Here is a 9,255-nt window from a genome sequence, read left to right on the forward strand (position 1 = left end):
ATCATCAATGTGTTAATATTAATATCAAATATTAATGCTGACATGATTTATGGCAGTAACTGAACCCCGCAGCAGTTTGATGACATTTCTGGTCATTTATTGACTTCAGGCTGAATGTTGGACCGTTTTCTGATCATTGATGCTGATGGGAGATTCTGCTGGTTCTTCACAGCATTGAAGAATGTTTGACAATCTGTTATGAATTTTCCCTTTTCATCTGAGTTTAACACTTCAAACGTTCCTGCAATCTCAGCCATCTTTTCAACATAGATCTTATAATTATGTGGATCTTTGATTGATTTCTGCCAATTGGTGAACATAGTATATTCCCTAGAAATGACATTTCTTAGATCATTCAGTAACTTCTCCTTGGTTATAGGTTTCTTCTTCTTCCCCTTGGTTATAGGTTTCTTCTTCTTCYCCTTGGTTATAGGTTTCTTCTTCTTCTCCTTGGTTTTAGGTTCCTCTTTACTCAGTTTGCTGGATCCCTCAGGTGTTGCTGATCCACTGAATCCTCGTCTGCTTGGATCAATCCAGGATCCTCCTCTGGCCATTGAATGTTCATCAAACAAGAAGCTCACTCCCTGCTGCTGGACATTTGGATCATTGTTATTGGTCATATCCAGAGCCATCAGAATCAGAGGGAAGGTCCGGAAGTTTCTGGCAGATTCAGATATAACAGACGCTGTGAAATACGTGGTGCACCAGGCCTCCTTCTCTACAGGCTGGATGTTTGCAGGATCTCCCAGGAAAATGTTCTTGAAATACTGAACACATGTAACTTCAGGGCTTTGATGATCTGTTGGATCACGACGAATACCAGCTTTAATATCTGTGTAACTTTCCTTTCCCATTTGGACTTCAATGCTTTCTTTAACAGAATCACCAGCTCCTTGGTTGTTGTCCAGCTTTTTTCCAACAGGATAAACATAAAGACTTTTAGGATCAACTTCATAAATCCAGTTATTAACCATCAGATGTGTGATCTCTTTCTTTTCACTCTTTGCAAAATAACGGATGATGTTTCTGATGTCACTTCCTGTTTTGATTGCAAAACATTTTTTCAGAATTTCGGCTTTTCTTTTATTATTTTCTTCAAAATTAATACGTATTGTGACTATTTGATTGTTTATATTCTTTGTTTGTCGTTCTCCAATGATAATAACTGATGGGTCTGAATCTGTTTCACAGAGCTCCTGTGGTTTTATTTGTTCTGGTGGTTCTGGATGAAAAAATCCCCACGTCAGACTTTCAAGTTCCGTAAATGTTTTTTTTAACTCTTCAACTTTGTTTTGGTCAATGAGTTTATAAACCTCTGGATTAATGAATCTTTCTGGTTTTTCAGGCCAGTAGATGGTTATTTGCTCTTCTGAATCACCTTCTTCCTCTTCACCTCTCTTCTTATCTTTCTGTTTCCCTCCATCTTTGCCGCCTTTACCCAGAATCCCTCTGTCAGTGGAATCCACTTCCTGGCCGGTGCAGTGGCGGCGGTCGTCCCTCCTCCTGATCTCTCCGGTCCGGCCGACAGTCAGAACCAGCTTCTTGCTGTGATCTCCAGATCTCCACCGCGCTCCGTCCTGACTCAGGACGTCTCCCGTCTCCGCCACCTGGACGGCGGTCTCCCACAGGTGCAGCTCCGTCTCCAGGCCGGCTCGGTGCAGCGTCTGCAGCAGAGCTTGTGGGAAGCGGCGGTCCGATCCGGCGCCACAGGCCACCACCGCGGTGGTTTGGATCTTCTGGCCGATCCTGGAGCTGCTCTGGATGATCCTGGCCACGTCCTGGTAGCTGTACCCCGATATCCTCATCTCTCCTGAAGGCTCTCTGGCTCCGTGACCCACCAGAACCAGGCTGCTGCGTTCCGACAGAGGCGCCGCCTGACCTTTGACCTGCCGGACTCGGTGCTGGGGACGGACGGCGTGAAGCGAACTGACTGCTGGATGTTTGTGGTAGAGAGAAGCTGCAGCTGTTCTCACCACCTCATCGTCTGCTAGCRTGACGATCTGCTGCTGGTCAAACTGGACCAGGGGGTCGTCGGGGCTGGGGGCGGCTCTGGGGGTTCTGGAAACCGGGTCGGCTTCATGCGCTACTTGATCCATCTGAGGGTTCTGCTGGTCGGGTTCTGACCCACAGACTGTCTGGTTGTAGAGGAGCTTTCTGCTGACCGGGAGACGCTGCTGCGGTTCCGACCCGTTTTCCCACCTGGTGTTTCTGTCTGATGGGTTGGAGCTGCGGGTCAGAACCAGAACTTCCTGTGTGGAGCTGGGAGAGACCTCTGCAGCGCTTTGCAGCCGGTCCACCATCGTCTGCTGGTCAGAACCAACCAAGATGGCATCCAGAACCTGGAAACCAAACAAGCTGGTCAGAACACAGGAAGGTTCTGCTGCGGTTCTGGACGGGATAAACTATCAGGCAAAAACACAAAAACATTTAAATAAAATAATTAATAATAGATATATTTATTTTGTAAAACCTTGCAGAAACATTTGTTGTGAATTTTGCTGAATAAACGAACAGATTGTAATTTTTTACCGTGTGGTTGTGCAGCAGCTGTTTGTTGATCAAACTGGAAGGAAAAGATAAAACATGATGGATTTACGTAAATATACTAAAATACCTTGTTTTTAAGTTCTTTTGTATTTACTTTGTCTAAATTAAGGAAAAATATCCTTTAAAATGGGAAAACCATAAACTATCATCTCTCCTGCTGCCACCTACAGGAATTTGACAGTAATAGCAGTTAGTAAATAAACTTGGTCTTTTATAAATTAGTGTCATACACAAGTACAGAAACAGGATTAATATAAAACTGAGACAATAAGAACAGCTGATAAAAACAGAACACATTTACATGTCATGTTTATATAATTTTAATTCTGAGATTAAGTTTTATTAATATTATTCTCTAATTTCACATGGAAAATGTTTGTTTTCTATTCTAAATAATAAAAGTTGACATAATGAATGAGGCAAATGGAAAAAGTAAATAAAGTGCTAAACGTCTTAATGACAGGAACAGGAAGTGTAACTAGCTTAGCAGCTGCTACAGAAGAGAAGGTCAGAGGTCACTTGTGTTTCTTCGGTTCTGAATGATCCAAAGTGTTGGAATAAATAATTCTGTGTTTTCCTCTTTTTCTTCTAATGTGTGTGTGTGTGTGTGTGTGTTCATCCATACACACACACAGACACGTGCGCGCGCGCACACACACACACACACACACACACACACACACACACACACACACACACACACACACACACACATCCTTGTTTATAGCCTTCGCGGGGTCTGAAAGTAGAATGGTGAGTTGCGGGGCCCACCCTTTCTAGACATCCTAGATCTATGAAAAAATCAGGCAAGTCCCCAAAAAAATCTTTATACTAAAAATCACCTTCAATAAACACAATTTGAAACTTTATTTTACATGTCAGTTTTTTGATCACTTGTGGGGCCCATTTCTAACATTTATGCTTTGCGGGGTCCACCTTACACACATTTCTAACATTTATGCTTTGCAGGGCCCACCTGTACACATATTTCTAACATTTATGCTTTGCAGGGTCCACCTTTACACACAGGTTTTTTAGTCTGTTGCTTTTAATATTCAAACCTTAATAAGCCCAGCTTTACACACATACTTTTCTGGACACTTATGGGGCTTGCTTTTAACATTTAATTCTTGTTGGGTCTACCTTTAGGATTTTCTAGCCTTATCTTTCAGCAGAGCTCTTTATCTTTAAATTTGGATTTATCAAATGTATCCCCTGCCACCTTAAACCAGCAGGGGGACCCCACTTTGACACACACTTGACAGACACTTTTCCAGTTTTTGCTACCTTGTGGGCCAAGTGAAAAAATGCATGAGGCATGTTAGGAGAGCATCCCAAGCTGCTTTAGAGTGGTTTTCCATGCATGCGGGGTCCCGAGCATGGGAGCACAGTGTGCTGCTACAGTGTGCTCCCATGCTCGGGACCCCGCATGGTAATATAAACAAGTACTCACACACACACACAGACACACACACACAGAGCTCAGGTTAGAGAAAGTGACCCATTAGGCCCGCCTTCTTTACTCTTTAGGGCGGAGCTTAGACAGAAGCCGTTGTTAGATGCCATTTTGCTGTGTTTTCCCATAAGGAGACATGGTGATGGTCCAGTTCTTCTGCATTTTGGTCTAAATAAATAGATGGTTTTAACGCACTGATTCTTCTGAACACCAGACATTAAGAATCTCGCTGGAGAAACAATAATCTCCACAAAAGTCACAAAGCAGTGTTTAGATGGACAGACATTAATGTGGTTGTTATTATGAACTCAGATCATTAGGAGCCATTAACATCCCATAATAATCCACCAACATCTCTGGCTAACAACCAAGCTAATCCTTTCAAAGTCAAACAGTCAGACTGACTTCCTTTCACTCTTCATCACATCAGATTGAAACTGGAACCAAGACTCGAGTCCAAGCCACGTCTCTAGTTTGAGCAACGAGTTTCAGTGCAGTCTTGATTTTTGCAACTTGAATGCAACTGAAAATTGATTCTCAAACTTGAGACCCCATGTTGTTAGCATTTGCTAACATTTGGTTACCTCACCTTGGTAGTTCTAATTTCTGGTCAAAATAATCATAAAAATTCTCAAATATCATTCAGAGCTTAAATAACCTGTTTCTGTTCTGAGTTCCAATTGATTATGGTTCTGATTCCTATTTGGTTCAGCAGAGGAACAGAACCTGACAGATCAGAACCAGATCAGACCCGGATCAGAACCAGACCTCCTGCTCATAGTTGTTGTTTCTAGGAGTTCTATTGATCTTTGTGAGTGAATAACATTAGCTAGCATTAGCTCCTCCTACCTGACTGAATGTTAGCTAGCTTTAGCTCCTCCTACCTGAGTTAATGTTAGCTAGCGTTAGCTCCTCCTACCTGACTGAATGTTAGCTAGTCTTAGCTCCTCCTACCTGAGTGAATGATGTTAGCTAGCGTTAGCTCTTCCTACCTGAGTTAATAATGTTAGCTAGCGTTAGCTCTTCCTTCCTGAGTGAATGTTAGCTAGCGTTAGTTCTTCCTTCCTGAGTGAATGACGTTAGCATTAGCTCCGCCTACCTTAATGAGAAGATGTGCAGCTCTTCCTGCAATGTTCCTCTGAGGTTCAGCTTCTCCTCAGCTTCTCCTCTCATCTCTTAAACACAAACACAGGTTAGAGACTCCATCAGCCCTCTGCTGCAGATAACAGGAGGTCAGAGGTCATCCTGTTCTAACGTCTCATACCGGACTGGTTGGTGAGGAAGAGGAGGCTGAAGATGACCAGGAGCTGCAGAGGCCTCCATGTCTGCCTCCATCCTGCCATCGTGCTGCAAGAAGAAGAACCAGGAAGTGTTGACCTGATGAATGTTGTCATGTAAAAACCGTCAGAGCTTCTTTAGTAACTTTAACTGACCTGGAAACTGGAGAGTCCAGATGAGTCTGACTGGAACCGATGATGATGATGATGGTGAAGAAGCTGAAGCGACTGACCCTCTCTGCGTTGACTCCAGTTTATATCAGACTGGATCCGCCCAAGAGGGGCGGGGCTTTAAAGATGCTGCAGGAGTCTGAATCTAATGTAATAAAAAAAACTGAGTTGTTCATAACTAAATGTATAACAGCTGCAGATCTTTTTAATCTCTCCTGATTATTTACTTTCTCCAGGATCTCAGTTCATTTCTACCTTCTGCTGACGTTCTGGTTCTGTAACAGAAACGCTGGGAGATAAACATCAGAGTCATGTCATCAGAACTTGGCAGCTGGCAGAGAGAAATCTGCATCTCATGGTGAAAAACCAAGATTCACATCTACAAACGTCTCCATGTGATGAAACACCAGAGGTTTCAGCAACGCCTGAGGTCATAATCTGATCTGAGGTCATAATCTGATCTGAGGTCATAATCTGATCTGAGGTCATTCTCTGCGTAAACAGTTATTACACAAGTTGTAGTTTGGAGGATTCATTGTATTGTTGAACAACTTCATCGCTTTCTGTAATAACCTGTCAAACCTGAATATTTAATATAATAAAAGTGAGATTTTGTCTTAGAACAATATCTGTGTGTGATTATTGAGAATCTATTTGTGTGCAGAATTATTATGCAACTGAATGAAAACTGAAAATGTTCCGTCTCACTTCGTCATCTGTTATAGTGAGAATAATAAATATAGAACTAATAATGGACAAATAAACATTTCTTAATAAATCACTGACCACCACCTTCTTTCAGTAACAGTTATAAACTTCCTCTGCCAGCTGACCTGCTGATGACCAGCAGCCAGAACCTCCCTGTTCAGAGACTTTAACTGTTTCCATAAATCTCCAGTTTCAAAAGGACCTCAGGGTCTCAGTGGGGTTTAGGTCTGGTGAGGAAGGAGGCCTTTAAGGTTTATACTGGCTGGACGCAGTGCAGTACTATGTACTATATACTACATACTGTGTACTATATACTATGTACTATATACTATATACTGTGTACTATATACTATGTACTATATACTACATACTGTGTACTATATACTATGTACTATATACTATGTACTATGTACTATGTACTATATACTATGTACTATGTACTATATACTATGTACTATGTACTATATACTATATACTATGTACTATATACTATGTACTATATACTGTGTACTATGTACTATATACTATGTACTATGTACTATATACTATATACTATGTACTATATACTATATACTGTGTACTATATACTATATACTACATACTGTTTACTATATACTATGTACTATATACTATATACTATGTACTATGTACTATATACTATGTACTATGTACTATATACTATGTACTATGTACTATATACTTTATACTATGTACTATATACTATGTACTATATACTGTGTACTATGTACTATATACTATGTACTATGTACTATATACTATATACTATGTACTATATACTATATACTGTGTACTATATACTATATACTGTGTACTATGATCATGCTACGGAACATCATCCTGCATAAAAACCATGACGACTTTTCCCTGAACCACTTCTTGGAGAAAGTGTTTCTAAAAACTGGTCGTGGGTTTGGGAGATGATTTTGAGTCCATCTTCATCCCAATAAGGTCCAATAAGCTCATCTTTGATGAGACCAGTTCGTACCAGTACCTGCCTCCACCATGCTGCTGTGAAGTGGAGCTCTGTGGCCATCGCTGACCGGCCAAGGTCCATAAAACCTTTGACAGATCCGTCTTCTGTTGCATCCAGTCCTGATGTTTCAGCTCATGTGTTATCAGCCTTCCTGACCTTGGCCGTGGCTCTGAACATCTTATACTTCTGGGAACTGCAGGTAGGTTGCAGTTCTGGAGGATAACGGGTTCCTGGTGGCTTCATGTTTGAACTCTCCCAACATTCCCTCCCTCGGCTCCTCATGGCGACCGCCGGGTCTGAGTCTGAGGCAACATGGAGGACAACAGATTATGACTTATTATCTATGTTTAGAATCTGATTCTGACTTTTCCCAACACATTTTCAGTCAGAACCTGGAGATGAACTCTGATGAGCCTCCAGAGCCACATAAAGCCGGTTTCAAAGTGGGCCTTCTACCAGCTGCAGAGCATTTCCAGGACTCATCCGGACCTGATGCTTTCTGGACCAGCTGATCAGAGAATGATTGGATTCAACAGATCGATGCAAAAATAATCATAGAAAATGATCAGAAGTTCAATTAATGAAAAACCAGCAATCAATAATCGTTTTAATTCAGTAATGAGAAAGAAGTTTGATAACTTCCATAATTATGAGAGAAAACCTGCAGATGAAAGAAATATTGATGTAATTTTAGACCTGAATTATTTCATTGGAAATGAATGTTGGCTAAGAGCCTCATGATCAGCTGCATGGAGAAACTCTGAGTTTCATCATGAAACCTCAACATCAGATCAAAACGTTTCTGCAGAAGAAAGAAGAAAAACTCATCAACCAGTTTCCCCAGTAAGATGAGTCAGAGGCTGATGGTCGACCTGAACATCCACAGAACCAACGAGAGGATTCTTATCTCATCTGTCTGCAGTGTGTGTGTGTGTGTGTGTGTGTGCGTGTGTGTGTGTCTGCACACGTGTGTGTGTGTGTGTGTGTGTTGTCGAGAAAAGTCGAGCTCATCCCACCTCCCCTGCTGGAGATTTTAGTTTAATAACAATAAATAAATTTACCTTTAAAATTCATGACATCAAGACCCAACAGTCAGACGGTAATAAAATGAATCTGGTTGTTTTTGTGTCCTGCAAACTTTGCTTTAATTCGACTCTTTTCTATTTAATCACAGGCAGAAAGAGTCATGGATCAGGAAGAGCAGGTCCTGAAGAAACAGGAAGTTTCATGTGTATAAAATGAGTTCAGACTATTTTTAGATTTTAAAGAACACAATCTAAACATTTTGAGTAATTGGATAAAACCCAGAGTAAAATACTTACATTAATAATAATAACTGATAATTAAGCCAATAATTAATATTGGTTTAACCAGTGATTGATGTTGGTTTGATTATCAGAATATTTACACTTGTGGAAATATTTACAGGTGAAACAAGAAACTGTAACTTGGTACCAAATAATTAGAATAATGGGTTATTATTGGTTTCTTTTCAGAAATGTCTGTAATAACATTATGGTTATAATAAGAATAACTAATAAGTTATGGTTATTATAATATTATAAATAAATGTTAAATCAGAGAAACTAAAAGGTTATAAATGTGATTTTAACATTGAACTGGAAATGGTGTAAAATGTTGTAACTGTAATTACATCTACCTCCACGGAGGTAGATGGGAGGTGAAAGGTGAAAGGTCAGGGGGAAAAGAGGAACTGATAGGAGAGCGGAGGTGACTAAGGCCTTATTGCTGAACTTTAACTTTCCTAAGGAAAGGTTGGGCAGGAAACAGACGTAGGAGGAATGTTGAGCAACTTGGGGACATTAGAACAGACATCAGGACATAATGTCTCCAGGGTGATGGACATGAGATCATCTGTCCAAGCAGTCGGCCAATGAGAGGCACAGCAACAAAGCTAGCCAATGCAAACGCACCAAAAGGTGGATAAACCCTTTATAAGGTGGGWGCAACAGAGGAATCKTTGGTTGGATCCTTCAGGCAGCTTSGAGCCAAGAYGGAGATGGACAAAGAACTCTGCAGCTGAAGAAGAGCCGGGGCCACAGAACCGGAGACTGTTCTGCACATGGGGACCAACCCGTTAG

General features: G+C 41.1%; 1 long non-coding RNA gene across 1 annotated transcript; it reads right to left on the reverse strand.

Moving 5' to 3' along the window:
* Window positions 1-2,530: 2,530 nt before the first annotated feature.
* Window positions 2,531-6,263, reverse strand: LOC103470775 (uncharacterized). The gene is made up of 4 exons (XR_534531.2): window positions 5,437-6,263; window positions 5,268-5,350; window positions 5,103-5,178; window positions 2,531-2,563 (listed from the first exon to the last, which is right to left on the reverse strand). It is a non-coding gene; the product is annotated as an uncharacterized LOC103470775 (long non-coding RNA).
* Window positions 6,264-9,255: the final 2,992 nt, after the last annotated feature.

This window comes from Poecilia reticulata, linkage group LG9 (assembly GCF_000633615.1).
Source record: "Poecilia reticulata strain Guanapo linkage group LG9, Guppy_female_1.0+MT, whole genome shotgun sequence".
Taxonomy (NCBI): Eukaryota; Metazoa; Chordata; class Actinopteri; order Cyprinodontiformes; family Poeciliidae; genus Poecilia; species Poecilia reticulata.